Source organism: Denticeps clupeoides, chromosome 18 (genome assembly GCF_900700375.1).
Source record: "Denticeps clupeoides chromosome 18, fDenClu1.1, whole genome shotgun sequence".
NCBI lineage: Eukaryota > Metazoa > Chordata > Actinopteri > Clupeiformes > Denticipitidae > Denticeps > Denticeps clupeoides.
In genome coordinates this window covers 13,830,120-13,850,270 of record NC_041724.1, presented here as the reverse complement: position 1 = coordinate 13,850,270, position 20,151 = coordinate 13,830,120, and the positions used below count along the sequence as shown (strand labels likewise).

The following is a 20,151-nucleotide window of genomic DNA, read 5'->3' as shown; positions in this document are numbered from 1 at the left end:
GAATAAAATAGATGTATTCATAGTTGGTGTCCTAGTGAACCGGAATTGATCTCTTCATCGATGGTAACTTGAAAGCACGTTGTAAGTCACTCTGGATAAGGGCGTCTGCCAAATGCCGTAAATGTAAATGTAAATGTAAATGTTTATAATAATACCAAAATTATATATAAATAAACACTGCAGTTGAGATAATCTTCATTTATTTTGGGTGTGCCATTTCAAAAAAGGGCCTGACAACAATTCTTCACTGAAATTTCGTACCAGTGCCACTGCCACCAATTACTTCAGGACTGCTGAAAAGTAGTTTAAGTAGTGTGGGTGCACTTTTATTAAAATAAGAGCTAAAATGACTGGTGTTTAAAATCAGTCAAGTACACTGTTAGAATGAAAGGATGATGCATACTGTGCAGAATGACATTACATTACACAGTCTTTTTTATGTATTTATTACTCGTTTGTGTGCGTGTGTGCGCGCACGTGTGCCAGTTGTGTGAAACTTCACTGACCTCACAATTCAGGTTGATTGTGATTCAAATACACAATTCATGGAGCATTGCACCATCCTTGATGCATTTCAGTGTACTCTGTATTTAGGATTGTGTTTTATTTAGTTACCGTGGCATTGGAATGGGATGAGATTTTTATGCAGAATAAATGAGTTGTTTTTTGGGTCGGAAGAAGAGCTTTGCCACATTAATAACAACCTGCCGAAGTCTTTATATTCCAAAATAATATTCAAAAAACAAAAAAAAAACCTGACATAGTGTTTTACTTCCAGCTAACCCTACTGCAAGTCTGCTGCACGAGGAACGAAGAAATGTCCTCACCTCTATGATAACTTATTTTAATCCGTTTCATCAGAGTTTGTTGAAGGAACTTGCTCGTGGAGCCATTTTCACACGAGGTCTCTGTTTACGTATGTTTATTAGTGTGTGGGCTTGTGTGTGTCTCACTCCAGCACAGTATGGCCGCTTTGATCTCGCCTGAGCGTGTCTTCTGTTTTCACCGCGCAGTATGATATTCATGGGTGTGCAGATTTCTCACAGTATGGGCATATCAGCGCACACACACGTGTCCGTGTGTGTGTGTGTGTGTGTGTGTGTGTGCGTGGAAGCGCCTTGCTCAGGCCCATCTGTTGCTGTGTGAAGGTGCCGGTGACAGAGCTGACATTAGCATGGTTGCAGGCTGGCTGCTGTGACGAAGGATGGCCTCCCCTCAGCCTGAGGCACGCGGGGATTTTTTGGGTTCGGCAGACTTCAGGCTGCAGTGCTGTACAGCCCTCCATAGGAATGTTGTCTTTTTCCATTCCAAACCTTGGAATGTGGGCGGAGTTAATGCTTTTAATACAGTCGTGATATCACCATCATGGCATTTCAAACTCTGGCTGCAAAAAGTCCTACTCTGACCAGTGAGTTATCTTTGCCGTGTAGTTCCTGCTGTCACGGTGGAGCTCGTACGGCTCCAGGGCTCTGAATACAGGCCACACCCCCTTTGATGTGTGCCTACAGCAGTGCCGCCCTGGTATTGGTTTGCTGTAAAAAGTCACTGGGGTCTCGTGAGCGTGTGTCTAACGGGCTGTGTTTGCATAAGTGGAGTGAGCCCCGTGACACAGTGTTCCTTCCCTTCCCCGTTTCGTGAGTGTGATGTGAATAAAAAAAAATGTACTAATCTCTTGCTTTCTGTTCCTGTGACACCTTCTGGGTCAGATGAACTGTGAAACGTACTTTTTTTATGCACCATAATGGAAAACAAGTATTTATCCGTGAGGTCAAGATACATGCACTGTGTGCATGATATGCTCTGGAGTTTCATAAGTGTACTTCACCATGCCAGGCCCTTCTCAATTTACAGTTCAATTCACAAGCATTGGGAAAAGACGGAATTATTTTCCCAGAACGTCCGGCAGTGTGCTGATCGTGGCTGGAGACCACATGTCTCCCTTTACTGGTCTATTTTTGGCTCTCAGTCACACAGTGGGATGCTGTAGATTCTTCTCACTTCGTCTTCTTCTTCTTCCTCTCCTCCACAATCCCCTCTCGGCCTGCACCACCCGTCGAGAGGTGGAGACTGAAGCCCCGGTCCTCTCCAACCCCTGAGTGTGTTTGTGCATGTACGTGTGAATCAGTGTGGGAGTGTGCGTGTGGGGTGAAGCCTGAACGTTTCTTCTCCTTGTGTCCTTCCTGTTGGCAGCAGGTTGTTGGCTGGAACCCCGAGGCTTCCCACAGCGCCTCTGCGCCCAGTTCAGCACGTCGTAGCCGAGCTGCCTACTGCTGTCCTGCTGTCAGCGGCTTAACTCCTCTTTCACACACATAACGAGAGGTTCCGTTTAAAGACAGAAAGTATGTGTGTGTGTGTGTGTGTGTGTGTGTGTGTGTGCGAAAGGGGCATGTGTCAACAGCTTCTCACTTCATTATCCCCTGTTCCCAGCCTGCCTGGCACCTCCACCCGGCGTATCAGCAAGTACGAAGAAGCCTCAGTCTCAGTTGACTTTGAGTTCAAACAGCCAGCAAATCATTTCTAACCCAGGCTGATCAATTTCCACATTTGTATCCATTTTTCAGACTTATGCTGATGTAGACGTAGCCGTAAAGGATTATTTGTATTCAAATTTATGTAAAGAAGCACCACTAGATGGAGTTCCGTAACTGAATCTGTTGTCAAAGGTGTTGTCAGGTGATCAAGGTAACTTGTTCTACAAGATGAATAGATTTTAATCACCATCCCCAAACTCATTTTTATTCCAGACAACATTAAGTGGAACAGGAAATTGAAAATGCAGCATCTGATTTAACTTTTAGCTACACTTGATAATAATCTGTATCATTCAGTATCAAGCACTTACGCCACGCTGCCATGTTGTAGGCACAACATAGAGGTGCATTTACTAGGGCTGTCACAATTAATGCAGCTATATACATATAATTGAAAATGTGTGATTAATTATTTGTTTAATGACTTGAGAGCAGCAATATTTACACATTGGGACACATGTGGAGAGAAAGAGAAAATGGTGGGTCAAAATCCCAGGCATGTGAGTCCATGGTACTGAAGCAGGTGGTGTGACATAGATAAACTGCAGTGTCTTCGTGCGCACCTTTTCATTATCTTCTCTTCTACTTTCATTATCTTGTAGAAAGAAAGTTCCTGATTAAGACCTCATGCCTTAATCAATCTCTGGGCGTCTAATTTGGGCTCTCTTGGTGGGTAAACACTGCACTCTGCTTGTGAGTAATTACACCTGAGCAGAGTATGTTATAAGCGCATTAAGATTCTGTTGTGGGTTTGAGGTAATAAAGGCTATCTGGAGTGGCCAAGGTAACCCTCTCCAGATAAAACTCTATTTCACTTCACTGCTGGAGCAACCTTTACAAGCCACATTAATTACATAAAATTCCTTGAAAAAAGTTTTAATTGTTATTGCTAGGCAACATAAATGCATCACCTGACTATATAATTACAACACATTATCCTGCATGAAATATATACTGGTATATTTGCGGTGGTACAATATGTCATAAGTCCTATTTGCCAAATTATTTACAGAAAAGGGGCAGTGGCAGCCTAGGAAGTGGGACAGTGGTGTCAGCCCCAAGAATGCGGCCCCATAGTCGGAAGGTTGCCGGTTCCAATCCCGATCCGCCAAGGTGCCACTGAGCAAAGCACCGTCCCCACACACTGCTCCCCAGGCACATTTCATGGCTGCCCCACTGCTCACCAAGGGTGATGGTTAAATGTAGAGGACACATTTCATTGTGTCACCATGTGCTGTCCTGTGTATCACAATGACAATAACTTCACTTTCATAATCTGAAGGTTTGAACCCCCAACCTTCCGATTATGAGTACAGCCACCACATACTACTTTCCAATATCATGACTTAAACTTTTATTCATCAACATAAATTTGGAACAATGAAGAACATACCCACAAAAAGAACAACAATAGTGTACTCACAAATATAGCCTTGGATATCAAAACAAGTGGCCAACATACAGGTCTCTCAGTCAGGAAGTCAAAGGGAGGTGTTGCAAAGGGAGGTGTTCAGGCCCAGCAGGCTCAGTTTCATGATGGTTTTGAACGCTGAACTGAAGTCTATGAACTTCATTCGTGATGCAGGGTGTTGGCGATGGCATCGTTTGTGGAGCGGTTCTCACTATAGGCAAATTGCAGTGGGTCCATGGTGGAGGGCAGCAGGGTCTTCATAGGTTTCATGACCAGCCTCTTCACCATAATGGGTGTAAGTGGAATGGGACGGTAGTCATTAAGGCTTGACACTGAAGACCTCTTCAGTATGGGCACGATGGTGGTGGCCTTTGAGACACGTTGGAACAACAGCGGTGCTTATTGAGATGTTCAAGATGTCACTGAGAGCCTCTGCCAGCTGGTCTGCATGTTTGTGTGAACAAGATCCAGTGTGTTTTTCCCTCTCATCGGAGAGTCCACATGTTGATGGAGAAATTGCATATGTGTACAGACTGTGGGAAATGAATGAGTTTCAAGCTAAGAATATTAATTTAGGACTGATCAGCCGAAACATTAAGACTCGTTAAAGTAGGTCACCCTTTTGTTGCCAAAAGAACCCTGACCAGTCAAGCCAAGACTTCAATATACCTCTGAAGGTATGTTGTTATATGGTTATATGAAATTGTCATATGGATTATGTTTGCTTGCTGTGTATGATGAAGCCATATGTGCCACTGGGCCTGCAGCAGAATCACATTTTATTATTCAACCTAGATGGAATAGTGGAAATGAGGCAGTGAAGATCTGTGGTGACATACACTACAATGGCCTTTCAATTTTTATCATTTTTAAGGAGAAATTACACACTTCACCAGGAACGTCTGCTACAGACGAAAATGGGCACTCATCAGCTGCAAGGAATTGAAAATCTTACAGCAGCCCAACCGGATCATTACCATCATTAATTCAAAAGCACTTTCAACATCTTTCATGTCTGCCAACACTGCACAGTGAACCACTGAACATACACGCACACACACACACACACACACACACACACACCAGCATGGACCAATGATGAGCAGACCCAAGGCACGTGACAGACTGTTCAATGGCAAGCCATTAGGGACATTGACACATGCATTCATGTTGACAATATAATAATCATGATATGCTTTAGTTGAATACTAGAACCCAGGCTTGTGTTCTACACAGGCACTCATCACTAGAATATGCCCACGTCGCAAGTGTGAGTAAAATTATAAGTGAATGAAGTGATTGTCATTGGGACACACAACACAACACACGGTGTCCTCTGAATATGTGTCCTCTGCTTTTAACCCGTCACCCTTGGTAGTGGCCTAGGGACAGTGGTGGCCTAGCAGTTAAGGAAGCGGCCCCGTAATCAGAAGGTTGCCGGCTCGAATCCCCAACCGCCAAGGTGCCACTGAGGTGCCACTGGGCAAATATCTCGACGGGAAATATCTCAACCTGGTTCGGGAACAGCACCATGAAGGACAGGCGAGCCCTACAGAGGGTGGTTCGAATCATCCGTACCAAGCTCCCTGACCTTCAATCTATCTACAGCAAACGGTGCTGCACCAGGGCCAGGAAGATAGTGAAGGACCTCACCCACCCCAACAATGGACTCTTCTCTCTGCTGCGATCAGGGAAGCGCTTTCGCTCCCTGAAGTCCAACGCAGAGAGAATGAGGAGGAGCTTCTTCCCGCAGGCTGTCCAAGCTCTCAACATCAAGAGTACATAGAACTCCAGCACTTTCACCTCCAATCACTCCGGACTCTTTTTGCACAAAACCACTTTGCACATAATCACTTTGCCCTTACTGCTCTTTCTTTTATGGCTCTTTCTTCTTTCTTAAACATTGTAAAAAACTGTAACTCATTTGCACACCTTCACCCTACCAGTTACACATATTTTATGTTAAAGACGTAAAAGTGTAATACTTGGTTATGTTTGCAATATTTGCATATTGGTTCACTGTTTACTTGCAACATTTGCAATACTGTGGTCTGTAGCAGTTGCAGAAAGCATTTCACTGCACATCATACCGTGTATGACTGTGTATGTGACAAATAAAATTTGAATCGGCATCTTTCAAGGCTGCCCACTGAAAGTGATTGTCATTGTGATACACAGCACAGCACACAGCGCACACAACGAAATGTGTCCTCTGCTTTTAACCCATCATGGTCCCCACACACTCATGGCTCCTCACTGCTCACTAAGGGTGATCGGGATTTGAACCCACAACCTGCTGATTGTAGGTCTACTTCTTTACCCAGTAGATCGCTAATAGATCACATGACTGTTAATGGCGGAAGGTTTCACTGGAACCTTCTGTCCACAGATGCATCTGTGTAGGTGTATGTTCTTTTGTTTTGTGCTTTGAGACAGTGCTCATGTTTTCCTGTTTCAGTTCCATCTCCTGGCAAGTGGACTGTCATCATCAGATGGTTTGAGAGGGGGATGGGGGTAAATTGGCAAATTGGGGGGATGCTTTTGCATAAATTCACTTTTTTTTATGTACATGCTACCAACATCTACGGAATCTTTTTTCTTTATTTTGCTTTTCAATTTGTCCAGATTCCATTTGAGTTATTCAGCCTTTTTAGAAAATTGTCTAAGACAAAGACAAATGCCAAGGGGTTCCACCATGTATCAAAATAATATGTATCTGCTATAACTGTTTAGAAGTATCTACATTTTTTTTTAAACATTGGTCTTAAGCATTTATTGATCCCTTGTTATTCATAGATAACTTAACAAAGCATATTTTATTTATTTAATGTCTTCGTATTATATTCAGATGTGCATGGTTTTAATGCTTTTCCCTCCTGATCCCAGAAGACTTATGAGTGGACACCATGAGATTACAGGAGCAGCCTGAGTTATTGCCTAATGATGCCCGATTCATAATGAAGCAGTGCACGCCTTTTATTCTCCCGACTCTGTGTCACACAGACAGCGTTCATGATTGTGTTTTTACTGTCGAGGCGCTTCAATGGCAGCACTCCAGCTCTCACATCTCATTTTAGCACAGCACTGGGCTGAGGGCTTTTAAAGCGATCCAGATGACAGGGACATGGCACTAATCTCAACAGAGATTTATTTCTGTAAAAAAAAACCCCAAAAAAACAGCCTTTCTGTCAGGCCTGCATTTTTTTTACAGCTAACAGTCCACATTTACTCCAAGATGAAATGAAACACCGACTCCATGCAGACCAGGAGCAATTGATGCTGACCGATTTCTTGATTTTTCCAGACAAACAGCACCAGCCTCCAAGATAGGAATCTGTTCACGTGTTCTGCGTGATGCGATAAGGCGACATGATTCGGTGTCTTGTGCAAGTGGCAAATTCTAAAATGTATTATTTTTATTAAAATTACAAAACTGATAAAGCACATGCACATACGTAGTCACAGCATCTTAAGCGGAGTCCACCTGTGAAAAAACAGTTCATTAGAATTCCCGCTGCTTTTGAAGGTCCCAATGAGCACAGTGGCCTCCATCATCCGTAAGTGCAAGAAGTTGAAAACCACCAGGACTCTTCCTGGAGCTGGCCGGCCACCTAAACTGAGCGATCGGGGGAGAATGGAGGTGGCCAAGAACCCAATGGTCACTCTGACAGAGCTCCATAGTAGAGCTGTAATTCTTGGCCTGAGGGGTGAATAATCGGTCAGCAAACACGAATTTACGGGCTATAGTGAATTGCTGCTTGGACATTTGTTTCGGTGATTGGTCAAGTCCTCAAGTCTGGCCGAATCGGCCTTGGTTGTGCATCACATATCGTACATTGTACATGATATATGATCACCGATTCACCCCTCCCTGTTTGATCTCTTCGCCCGTCACGAGGTTTGTACTGTGCAAGCACAGAACCGAAGCACAAGTAGCAACACATGGAATCTCACCTACTTATGACTGGAACAACAGGGAGAAAAGTTATTTATAGTGGTAAATCGAAATGAATTTTTGTGACCCCCCCTCTTCTGAAAGTGTAGCCATACGTACCGCTGCTTCTTTTTGGATCTTTCTGCATACCAAATAGCCAAAGAATCGTGCTTTTGTGGGTTCTTCTTCTTTGTGTTCATATTGGTCATGTAGTGTGAGCAGTCAGGTCGCACCGGGCCGTACAGCGTGTGCACATGAATTCATACAGTTGTGTTTACCCCACAACAGGAAACAACCAGGAAAAATCACACAGTACACGCCCAGTCTAGCGCTCATAGCCAGACATTTAAAAAAGTTGGGTTGGGATTCTGTTGGGCTTGGGCTCTGTCGGGTTCGTGTTGGGTCCTTTTTAGGCCCAATTACAGATCTTCACCAGAGGTCCTCTGTGGACAGAGGAGAATCTTCTGAAAAGACAACCATTTCTTCAGCAATCCACCAATCAAGCCTGTATGGAAGAGTGGCCAGACAGAAGCCATTAAGTAGTAAAAGGCACAAGGGACCTGAAGGACTCTCACATTCTCTTGTCTGATGAGAGAAAGATTGTAGTCTTTGGTGTGAATGCCAGGCGTCATGTTTGCAGGAAACCAGTTCTGATGAAAATAATAATTGAATCCATTTTTGAATTAGGCTGTAACACAACAAAATATGGAAAAAGCGATGCACTATCAATACTTTCTAGATGCACCTTACATGTACACATGAGAGGTTCCTTAGAGCACAACACTGCTATATTATACTGACTTATGATGCAGATTCTGCAGTTTTGTTTTACATCTCTTAATGGTATAAATGCTTAGTCACAGAATAAGGAGAGGCCGACTGGAAGACAGGGATTCTCGTATTTCATAGCATCAAACTCTTTTGCTGATTTAATTTGTCATTCTGACAAAGTCCTGCAATGTTCTGTAGTGAATTTCCTTTCAGCAGACCACTGATCCAGAAGATAATTGGTTTTATGAGTGACATGGTGTAATTAGAAATAAAATAATTGCGTTAAATTTTTGAAGAACAAATTTGATGTACATTCTCTGGGCCTTTGCCTGTTCCAAATCTGTTCTCACATCAATTACAGTGATCTGGCAGCGGAACACTGCACGTCTTCTGGCTGCTCTGTTTCCCATCATGCTTTGATGGGATCTCTCTGATAGCTTAGTTCTCACATCATAAAGTCTGGGTACTTCACACTACTTGAAAAAAAAAAAACCAAATGCAAAATATATCTTTTTACAGTCTCATTAATCACCCCTTAGCATGAAGATGATGCAGGTCATTCAGAAGACTTAGAAATATGTGATTGACTCTTGACCTCGACTGATATTAGACGCTCAGTTCCATATAAGGAAAAGCCCAGAGCTGTTTTTATTATTATTATTATTAGTAGTAGTAGTAGTAGTAGTAACTATCTTAATGCAGAACACAACGGATTTCGACGTGTGCTTGAATGATAGCAGATTCTCATATTTGATGGCCACTCAAAAAAAGGTACTTGCACACATATTGCATTATAAAGCACATCTGCTGCCCTGGATACATCAGACCATGGTCGGAAGTAGACAGTCGTTCGTGCTGTTGTGCTCTCGTGGAATCGGTGTCGTTAAATAGACAGGCCCAGGCCAGTGTGCGTACGTGTGTGCAGTACATCTTATCTCCGTCGCTCTACCTCAGACATGAGGGAGGAGAGAGGTAACAAGATATGTCTGGAGCATGCTTGCACGTGCTGATTCATATCTGTCAGGCCACGCATCACCCCCCCATGAAAAATGTGGAATTAGCCTCCAGTCAGAGCTCCTGGATCGTTAAAAGCATGTCCAAATGACCATTAGGATTTTTATCTAAGGAATCTGATGTGCATGTGGGTGTGCAAGCGCCGCCTGAATACATTAGTGGACAAAAAATATGATTCAAAGTCATTTCCCCCAGATTTTAAGACAACAAAAAAAGAGAGTTTCTAGTTTCAAGTTACCGGGAGTCACTTCTCTGGAGCCGACTGCCTCTGAGTGGGAAAAGCGCAAGGAAGCCTAGAAGCTGTTGATCAGAAAGTATCCTGACTAGCTGCATGACAGCCTGGAAGAGCATTAATGACTGTTGTCATTGTGTAACACACTGAAATTGCCCAAAGGTTTGTGAAATCAAAATCAAGCCCTTGAAAGAGATAAAGCCACAACAGGTACTTTTAGTACCTTTTAGTACCCTTTTTTTTAGTAATTTGGTTATCAAACGTCAAGGCTGGATTTCATATTTGATTTTACCGCAGTGATATTGTAACATTGGGTCACTGCTGCAGCTGTGGTTTTATGTGTGTTTGTGTGTGTGTGTGTTTATTGTGCTGTTAGTTTCCACTGCTGACAACCCACTGCACCCAGCACGCTAAATTAAGCGTGCTAATGATGATGTTAGCACGCGAGCCGAGGTCATGAGGGGTCCAGGCTGTCAGCAGGTCTGTACGGTGTCACGCGTCTCCCTGACGGCTCAATCGTTCCGAGCTGCTTCAGTAGAGATCACAAGCGGCCAGTTGAAAGAAATCCGACAGGCATGGCTGGCTTCAAAAGTGCAATTCCACGATGGCCACAGGCCTGCTCCAGCTCCTGTTGGGTCTTGTCAGAGGACCGTGAGCATTTAAAAGAAATTAGAGGTGCTTAAGATGGAGGGAGGGTCTGATCGATCCCCTCTAAGCAGATAAAGTTCAGTGTCTGCCGTGGAAAGCAGCTTAATCCAGCGTGATGGAGATCTCGTTATTCTGAAGGACTCATCGCTTATGTCACCTTTTATTGCAGCTGATCTCTACTCTTAGAGCACTTATGTTCATTTCCACCATTCAGACAATGATGGAAATTACACAATGGATAATATCAGTTGAAGCAGATTATCTGCAGCGCACACTGCAAAGTAAAAGGGCCTGTTTTATAACACCATTATGTTCAGTTTAACAGAAATCCAATATATCCGACATGTATTCCTTATCCTCAATCCAGTAATGAGGATTGTGTAGACTTCTGTGTAGACTTAAATGTTTAATGAATCTCATCTGAATAAAAAAAAACGAAATAATAATAATGATAAGAAGCGTTGAAGTGTTTTATACCTGCATTCAAGTTTTTTAATGTTGACTATTAAACAAAAACAATACAAATAAAATGCTGTCAAGTATAGTCCTCCTTCCTGTAAACAACAGAAAACAGGCACGCTGACCAAACCAAAACCAATAGTAACCAGCATAAGATGATGGCACCCGAGGGATGGCATTCATACACTGAAACACAAGTAAATCGAATCTGGATAACCCAATAGAAACATAATACAGGGAGACTTCCTGATCCAAGACAGACACCGGTGAAAGATTTCGTTGTCTTCCTTCCAAACAGGACTGGACATCAGGGACAAACTGGGCCGATAGGCCGAAATAAGCTTGTTATGTTGTTCACTCACGTAAACGGAGACGGGCTGGAAACACAAAGAGACATATGTCAGTCTGAAAAAGTTAGAAACAGGAAAATAAGTAAACATAGTAGATATAATTACGATGTAATTCAATCACTGCCACTGCGGTTTTGCTTCCAAGTCGTCCCTAGAGACGCGTCGGCCCCGTCACCTCTGAGTAACAACAAATCTGCCACCTCCTGCTTTCATCCACTTACTAAACATCCAGGCACCAAAATAGCCCCCTCCCTGTGATCAGATCCATTTTGACAGCTAACAAGCGAGAGTTTTGTTCACCTCATGTGAGGTAACTCGCTCGGTCAGAACGTCCGTAAGTAAGAACATCAGCTCCACCTCCAGACACTGGCAGTGCTTCATTTTCTCAGCATTAAGAGTCTGCATTTGGGCTTTATTAATTGCAGGGCATTGATGAGCAACTAATCACATTCACAATTTTTTTTTTTTATTTCCTACCTCGAATGACTCCGTTTAGAAAATTTATGGTGGTGAGCCCTCCTGGCCTTGTTCTGATTACCCCAGCCTCTTAATATTCGGTGAATTATCTTAAGATTCATACACGTTCTAAAATGACCCCCTCCACCTTTCAAGTTTGGTTTGGATAAATTGGTTTGTTTTTTTTCTCCCCGAATGAAGATCATTACATGCACCACGAACACAAAGATGCAATTTATTACCGCTTCCTCCCCGGGAAGAAAACGACTTGAAATGAAATCAGACTACGCGCCGCGCTCCTACGTGCGTAGTGCAGATGGTCTCATGCTCTGAGCCAAGCTCGGCGGTTAGCGACGTGACCTCACATGTCCAAGGTTGTGACCCGACCCGACAAGTACAGCCTTTCAAAAGATCGCCGCCGCGAGATCTAGAGTGACAGGCATCCATTGCTGCCTCCCCGGCATCCGTTTTTCGCACCGCTTTCGCGATAATTAAAACGCCTCACCTGATGACTCTTTCCTTAAATGTTAACATTGAATAACAGAAATTTACAACATGCAAAAGACTTTTACCAATCACAGGGACCAATTTACAAGCAGCGAATCACACGGAAAGCATAGATACTGCGCGTTCTGTACCCGACTAACATGGTAGAAATTGAGGCCGAACCCGACCTGACTCGTCGGTGTGTGTGTGTGTGTGTGTGTGTGTGTGTTAAGCGGTTATGGAAACTGAGTGAGTGAGAGGGTGTCATCCATTCTGCGATATCGATATCACAGTGAGAGCATAGTCAGTAGCACCTACGTCTAGATCGCCTGCACGCTCAGGGGAGCAGGAAGGACCAATGGACAATTCGTCCAGATTCTGCACTTTCAGGTGTGTTCGTCTCTGGTTCGCGCACAGATTAGTGCACACGGCTGCGCGGTTGCGTAACATGCAGGGCGTCGGCGGAGGCCAGGTGCAGGCAGCCGATAAGCTGCAAATGGAAACCAGAGTCCGTCCACAGCGAGGCCGCGCGGTCAGGGCGGGGCGTGCACGGCGGAGATGGGGTCAGCAGGAGATTTGCGCCACAGACATGCCTGCCTCTGACAGGTGGGCCGGGAACTCGGTTCCTATATCCGACCACGCCGTGCTGTCGGGAACACTTTTTAACAAAAGCTATTTACAGCTTTACTTTACCTCCCACTGAAGTTCACAGCCCTGGTGCGTCATGTTACTCAGACGCCGCAAGTGTGAGAAGAGACGAATGTGGTTCTGCACGTCCCCCACAAGACTCCGGGGGCTGAGACTGCTTCAGGGCTTGTCTCGTCTACAGGAACCACCCTGTGGGACCTCTCTTGAGGTCCATTTTCAGGGCTGCATTAAGTGCCCTACTTGGGGTCAGCTCTCAACCCTGATTGGCCCACAGTTTCCATAAGGCACCCATCACACCAGACCTCTAGTGGACTGTGGACTGTTAAAATCAGGATTCTGCTCATGGCCGTGTCAGGCTTTTTCCCATTGGCTGTTACTTCCTGTTCAGTTTTGGCCATCAAGCCACCTTGTGCAAAAGAATTGATTCTGTGATTTGAAATCACAGAAACCAAAATATATGTCACTGGCATTTGGCAGGATGAGGCAGGTGAACTGAGACGATGACGAAACTTGACGAGGAAGAAGGATGTCACGATACACGGGTTTAAGAACAGGACAGGGGAGACATCCGGTAACTAGTGAACATAACAAAAACCCAACGGTGAACAGACACAAACAGGGCAGCTTTATACAATAGACACAGGTGAACACAATCAGGAAACATTACACATGACTAACGTGAGTAACCCCTTCCGGACCGGATCATGACAATATATAAATATAATAATGGGAAGAATGTATAATAATGGGAGAAGAAAAGAAGCCTCAAATGGGAAACAAAACTTTATGGATTTATTGAACTGAGAATAGTTTCTGAGCCGAGAATCAATTTAGATCCGACCATGAATCAAAAATCTGGATCAGACTGAATCGTGAGTCAGGACGTTCCTACACTGCAACAGGGGCTTCCTGTAAGATGATACGTGTCTCCTGTAGAGGTATCTGCAGATTTGCCATATAGTAATTACCCGTGTGTCAGTGTTGTTGTTCCGTGTGAAGGTCTGTGAATGTTGGAGCTCTTCGTCTCCGCGCCGGTGCCGAGCCTCACCTTTTTTTAGATGAAAGCGAATACCAGGTATTACCAGCGCAGCAGAACCAAACAAAAGCTGTGAGGCCCATCTGTCCTTCGCCACCCTCCCTCGCTCCCTCCACCCGCGTTCCCAGCGCATTTCAGGCATTCCTGATGCAGCAGAGGCTTTTCCCGACCACTCCGCCCTCCACTAATCACTCGTTCCGTCCGCGGCAGTTTTGAAGTCCGCCCCTCTTTCATGCCGCGCCGCTGTGTTCACTCCGCTACTGTACACGGTGACGCGCTTCCCTCATCGCTGCTCCGATGGTGATCTGCTGTGTAAGCAGCTCTCATGTCAGGTATTGTGGTGCCGCTGGAAAGAATGGGGAGGAAAGAACAAGCGGGAGTCTCTCTCGTGGACGCCTTGTTCTCTGTCAATAGAAATCATAACCCCATTCTGTCAGTCGGCTTTTGTCTCTCAAAGCGGCAATCAGCAGCAGTTAATATGACCGTCTGTTGGAGGGAACAGGGACACATTCGCCATTCTTTCACCAGGCTGGACGGTGTGTTCCTCATGAGCGGCCTCCACACGCCGCTCAGCGTGTTCAGTAATAACCTCCAGCACTCTGAAATTGTCTGGCCGGGTCAGAGTGGGCAGTTTTACCTTCTATGTGGCGGTAACGCTAACTGCAGATGTTATGTAAAGGTCCCCTGACATTGAATTTTATTTATTTTTTTGCTTTTATATCAGTCTTGTTGGTCCCCTAATACTGTATCTGAAGTCTCTTTTCGAAATTCAGCCTTGGTGCAGAATTACAGCCACTTTTATCCAGTCAAACAATAATATTTCCCCATCCCCATGCGCCATTTCTTTGTCTGTACCTTTAAATTCTAATGAGGAGGAGAGCGGCCTGTAGAAGCTGAGGGGGCATTCCTGGATATGACGTCATCAACACCGTTCACCAAACACAATGGTTGGCGCAGACAGGAATTTGTGTTGGCATTTTTCCAGAAAAGATCATATTAACCCACTTGTTCTTCAGAGTTTTGACTGAACTGAAAAAAAGCAGAACGGCCAAACCATACATATTGCCAATAGGTGGCAAAGGGTGGTAATAGTGGTAAATTCAATAGGGTGGTAATAGCCTAGTGGGTAACACACTCGCCTATGAACCAGAAGACCCAGGTTCAAATCCCACTTATGACCATTGTGTCCCTGAGCAAGACACTTAACCCTAAGTTGCTCCAGGGGGGACTGTCCCTGTAACTACGTCGCTCTGGATAAGGGCATCTGATAAATGCTGTAAATGTAAATGCCATTTCTAGCCACTGCAGGAGCATAGACAGACTAGGGGAACACGTATTAATGTTAAATAATCTCAAAAAGGGACCTTTAACAGAGAAGGACTGATACTGGAGGCAGCAGAAGAGCAGCCTCAGTACCCTTACTCATATTTTAGATGAGCTATATCGGATTTGCTCACAAACGTGAACTAGTTCACTTATTGCAATTCCTGAATGGAAGCCTGGACTCCTGCACGTTGGGTTTGGTTGCAAAGAAAACTGAAGTACAAGTTGATATGAGTGGGGCAGCGGTGGCCTAGCGCTTAAGGAAGCGGCCCGGTAGTCAGAAGGTTGCCGGTTCGGATACCAATTCGCCAAGGTGCCACTGAGCAAAGCACCGTCCCCACACACTGCTCACTCAGGGTGATGGTTAAAAGCAGAGGACACATTTCGTTGCGTCTGCAGTGTATCACAATAACAATCACTTCACTTTCAATTAATTATCTTGAAAGGTGCCTGAAATAATAACATGGATAAAGAAATTTATGTAATATGTTTCTCCTCTCTGAAGACATTTCGCGGAAGATTCGCAGCGTTTGCGTATGTTAATGCCAGAGCAGTATGTGGATAGGAGTTCTTGATTTATTCTGGGTGCTGTCTAACATGCTACACACCACGTACTATGTGTCACATACCACCCGTATGATGCCATCTGTTGTAATATAGCTTCTTCTTGAAATAAATCGTAGATATTCAGCTCATTTCTGATGGAATCTGTGAAATGTAACGGCTGTCAGAGGTGTTTAATATGAACTACGGATGTGTTGATTTCACCTCACAGGTAAAAAAATCGAATCTGTCCACAGTCGAGGATTGTTCGGACAGGGCATCGCATGTCAGCCATAAAGCAGCAACTGTGCTGTTGAGCCTAAGAGCCCTGAAACCACTACAGCAAATGGCAACCTGTGATGGTCTCACCCAGACAGCCGTTACAGCATCCCGGAGGGATTTTTTTATATACGTACGACCTGAACACATTGTGGATGTGGGCGTGGCACTGTCCACGACATAATTAGAGAAACATTGTTATCTCGTCATGTGATTAGGAGTAGTGGTGGTGTTAAAAACTAAAATGCAGAAACACCTCAAATCTAAAAAAATAAAACAAAAAAACATAAGAAGTAGAAAGAAATACATCCCAACCGGTCGTAATCCAAACCACAATCAGAGAGCGTTGCCCTCAGTGCGGTCACATTGCCAACAAAATACAAAAAAAAAAAAAAACACTTTTATCCCGCAAATGTGCACAATGCATTCCACGCTGTATATTTTTTTCAGATCTGTGCACAGCATCTTATCGTAATATATGCACGTTCTGTACACGTGTTACCACCCCCCCCCCCCCCCCCCCACACACACACACACACACACACACACACTTCAACCCAAAATGCAGTAATTTAGATGCAATAATAATTAATAGTGTTATAATACATATAATATAATTGCGGTGCAATAAAACAGCCAGACGATGGTTTTACGTGTTTTAACGTCCTGGCGGCGTGAGACGCACCACGCAGACGGGCAGCTCGCGCCCCGCGTTGCGTGGGTGGGCGGAGCCGCGTTCCCCGCGTTCCCCGCGACCGTCTGTCGCGCCTGGCCGCCTGTCTGCCCGCGTCTGTCGGCGGCCGGGCGAACTTGCGGCCGCGCTCCGCGCTCCTTTATATATAAATACGTATACGTACACGTATATTTATATCTATTTTTTTTATGATTGTTATTTCAAGATGCCAGAAGAAAAGGCAGCGGCGGATTTAGAGCTGGTAGGTAACTCTTCTTTTCTACCTCGGGGTACGCAGGGCATCGCCGGGCGTTTGCGGCGGAGGGATCGGGAGAGGGCGCGTTACGGGCGGCGGGGACGGGGACCGAAGCCCCCGGCGAAACGCGTCCGGTACCCGGCGCAGCGTTTCATGGCCACTTTTCCCTCGACTCTGGCTCTCTTATTCCACCCCCACCTCCACACGGTATTACGTTTCATGCCGTGCCGATCCGGTTTTAAATCGAGTTGAACTGATTTAGAGAGACCGCAGCGGGATGTATACAGGTCCCTGTTTTCTAGGCGCTCCAATGGGCATAGCGCATGGGGAGGGATCGCATTTCTTTATTTCAGTCAATTCTGAAGACAAACAACAACAACAAAAAAGAACACAATAGTCCAAAAAAGCATGAAAATACGAAGCACACATTTACTTAACAATTCGACTATAAAATTTGTATCACATAAAAAAACACCTAATCTGGCAACCCTGAGCAAAAAGGTCTCTCCTCTTCCTTTCCCCCCTTTATTTTGTGACCTTGTTTCAAGATGCTGTCAGAGGGACCGTGGCCTTTACAAGCAGGCAGATTATCATTTTCTTATCTTTCTTGAAGATTTATGATTGGTTAAAACCATCAATATAATGACGGTTACGATGAAAGATGATCGTTGATTAGTAACGGTGGTGTGCGTGAGCCGTAATAAATCACAGGATGGACTACCGGCGGTGGCGTTTGACCTTAATGGCGGGGGGGTCGTACAATTTGCGAAAAGCAAAGCGCCTCTAACCAGAGCTGAAGCGCAATTTTTCCCGAGGTAAATCTGTCTGTTCTGATTATGAACATTATGAACATTATGAAAGTAACATGGACGTGTTTATTTACCAAGATCGCAGATGCTACACGACAGGCCACTTTGATCTGGGGTCTGGATGATGCTGGCTCAGGGAGGCGGAGGATTTTTTTATTTTTTTTTGATTGATTTGATGGTCTGCTGGGAAGTACTGGTACTGTATGGACTGAGTGGTTTTGTGTTCTAGGCTCCACCCAGTTTGAGCCCTTTGTGGGCAGAGAGGAGCACAATGGCACAATGGTGGCTGCTCCTCCATATCTGTGTCAGAATGACAAAACGTCCCCTCCCTTTTCCAAGCGTAAGCAATAGGTGCACGGCGCTAGAGTTTGCATGATGTCATCACCTGTTCGAAGAATGGCGAGGAGAAGCTCCTCCATGAGAATGAACATAAGAATGCTGTAGTCATTTGTCTGGAATGAGGACTCGTGGCTCTGACGTTGCTGTCAGACAGAGATAACTGTCCCTCCACTGCCTAATGTCATTTATTAGAGGAATTGTCGTTGGTGCTGGCCATTTAGGCCGCACTGCTGCACCACGTCTGGTTTTGCAGCCGCTGCTCACCAGCTATTATAAAGCCGAGTGGGAGCTGCTGTAGCAGGAGGTGCTTTGATGTTCTCTGCTGTGATCAGAGAGTCATTTTGACCCCTGATGCTGTTGAAAAGATGCTGTTTGTGTTGAGTATTTCATGCTGGTTTTTGATCATAATGTTTTCAAAATCAATATGTATGACCGTATTCTGCAATTCAAATGTAGAATACGGTAATAGCCCCTCTCGGCCTGGACGCTATTAGCTAATATGGTAATACCTCAAACTCAAACCTTATTACTGTTAAACTAAAGGTGGTGCAGTGCTGAATTTAATGAAAACTGTATTTATCTCCTGCTGTTTGCTGGTTAAATTGAAAGGAACACACTGCAAACCATGATAAAAAAATATTGTCCTTTTTGCATGTATGGGACGAGAAACAGAATGTTGCTCTAGTATATGTATAATACATTATACAGTATATGTTTAATGTATATATGACTTATTTTGTAATGATTTTAGAGGAAAAAATACCAATCTGTGTCCCTATGGAATATGAACAGTAGGCTGTCGTGCAGCGTGAAAAGCCCAGTTCTCTGCATGTTACAATATACTTTTGGTGGGTTTGAATCCTGCTAGCACAATGAATTTTATTGCAAAGACATTAAGCTACTTTAAATTAGTAATTCGCATAACACAACATCTGACGTTTTATTATGTTTTATTTGCAAGTTAAATTGCACTTCTTCGCTCGCTTAAAGCGACTTCTGAGCAATTAAAGTTGATGACGTAGATGCTATTTTATCCTCTGGCACTTTTTCCTGACTCATTTTCAAGTGGCTAGGCTATCTTAAGTCATATTGCATGCTTATTTTAGTCTATACTGTTGCGTGAGTCAGTAAATGCAAGAACACTCTGTGCGTATTTTCGAATGAATTATGGATAGGCTTGATTCTTGATCATAGGCTTGATTGTTCAGACATCTTTTTAAAACAGCGTTTAATATATTGCAGATGACACATATTGAACAGTCATATTTGATTTGTGTACATTGTATGTTAAAGCGTGGCCCTTTAACATAAGCATAAACTATAAAAAAAAAAAAAAAAGAAAGGGGCAGTGTTGACCTAGCGGTTAAGGAAGCGGCCCCGTAATCAGAAGGTTGCCGGTTGGAATCCCGATCTGCCAAGGTGCCACTGAGGTGCCACTGAGCAAAGCACCGTCCCCACACACTGCTCCCCGGGCGCCGGACACATTTTGTTGTGTGCACCGTGTCCTGTGCTGCAGTGTTTCACAATGACAATCACTTTCACTTTCCGGGGGGAAATATGCAGTGGTGTAATGCTTGCCTAGACAATACAATATTTCATACATTGCATAGCATTTTTTTATACCAACCCCAAAATGTAAGATATAATGGATCATATCCATGCAGTATTGCTATACTGGTTTGTGTGAGACTGTCCCACTCAATTGAGGAGAGGACACAGAGACCATTGATGCGTTTTCTTTTAAAGTGCTGGTGCTTCCACAGCCTGGTGAATGTGGTGATAGTATAGGTTTTTTTTCTCATTATACCTTTTACTAATATATAAAAGTCAATGTGATTGGCTGTAATTAATTAAGACCTCTGCCTAATTGCACTGTATTCATATTTTACAGGAGCAGCGTGTTACTTTGTGTGCATAATGAATGAGCTTCTCGCACAAGTTCATTAATTTCAG

The 20,151-nt window shown here is 44.2% G+C and overlaps 1 protein-coding gene across 6 annotated transcripts in view; it reads left to right on the top strand.

Moving 5' to 3' along the window:
• The window catches only part of mid2 (midline 2), a 111,689-nt gene that overhangs the window by 29,874 nt on the left and 61,664 nt on the right, over positions 1 to 20,151 (top strand). For 3 of the 6 annotated variants that reach the window (XM_028960279.1, XM_028960280.1, XM_028960277.1), the window contains exon 1: positions 16,854 to 17,056. The exons of the other annotated variants lie outside the window; for them this stretch is intronic. The gene's annotated coding sequence lies outside the window, so the exon portion shown is untranslated. Of the gene's footprint in view, positions 1 to 16,853; positions 17,057 to 20,151 lie in introns of those variants that run through there. 6 annotated transcript variants of the gene reach the window in all.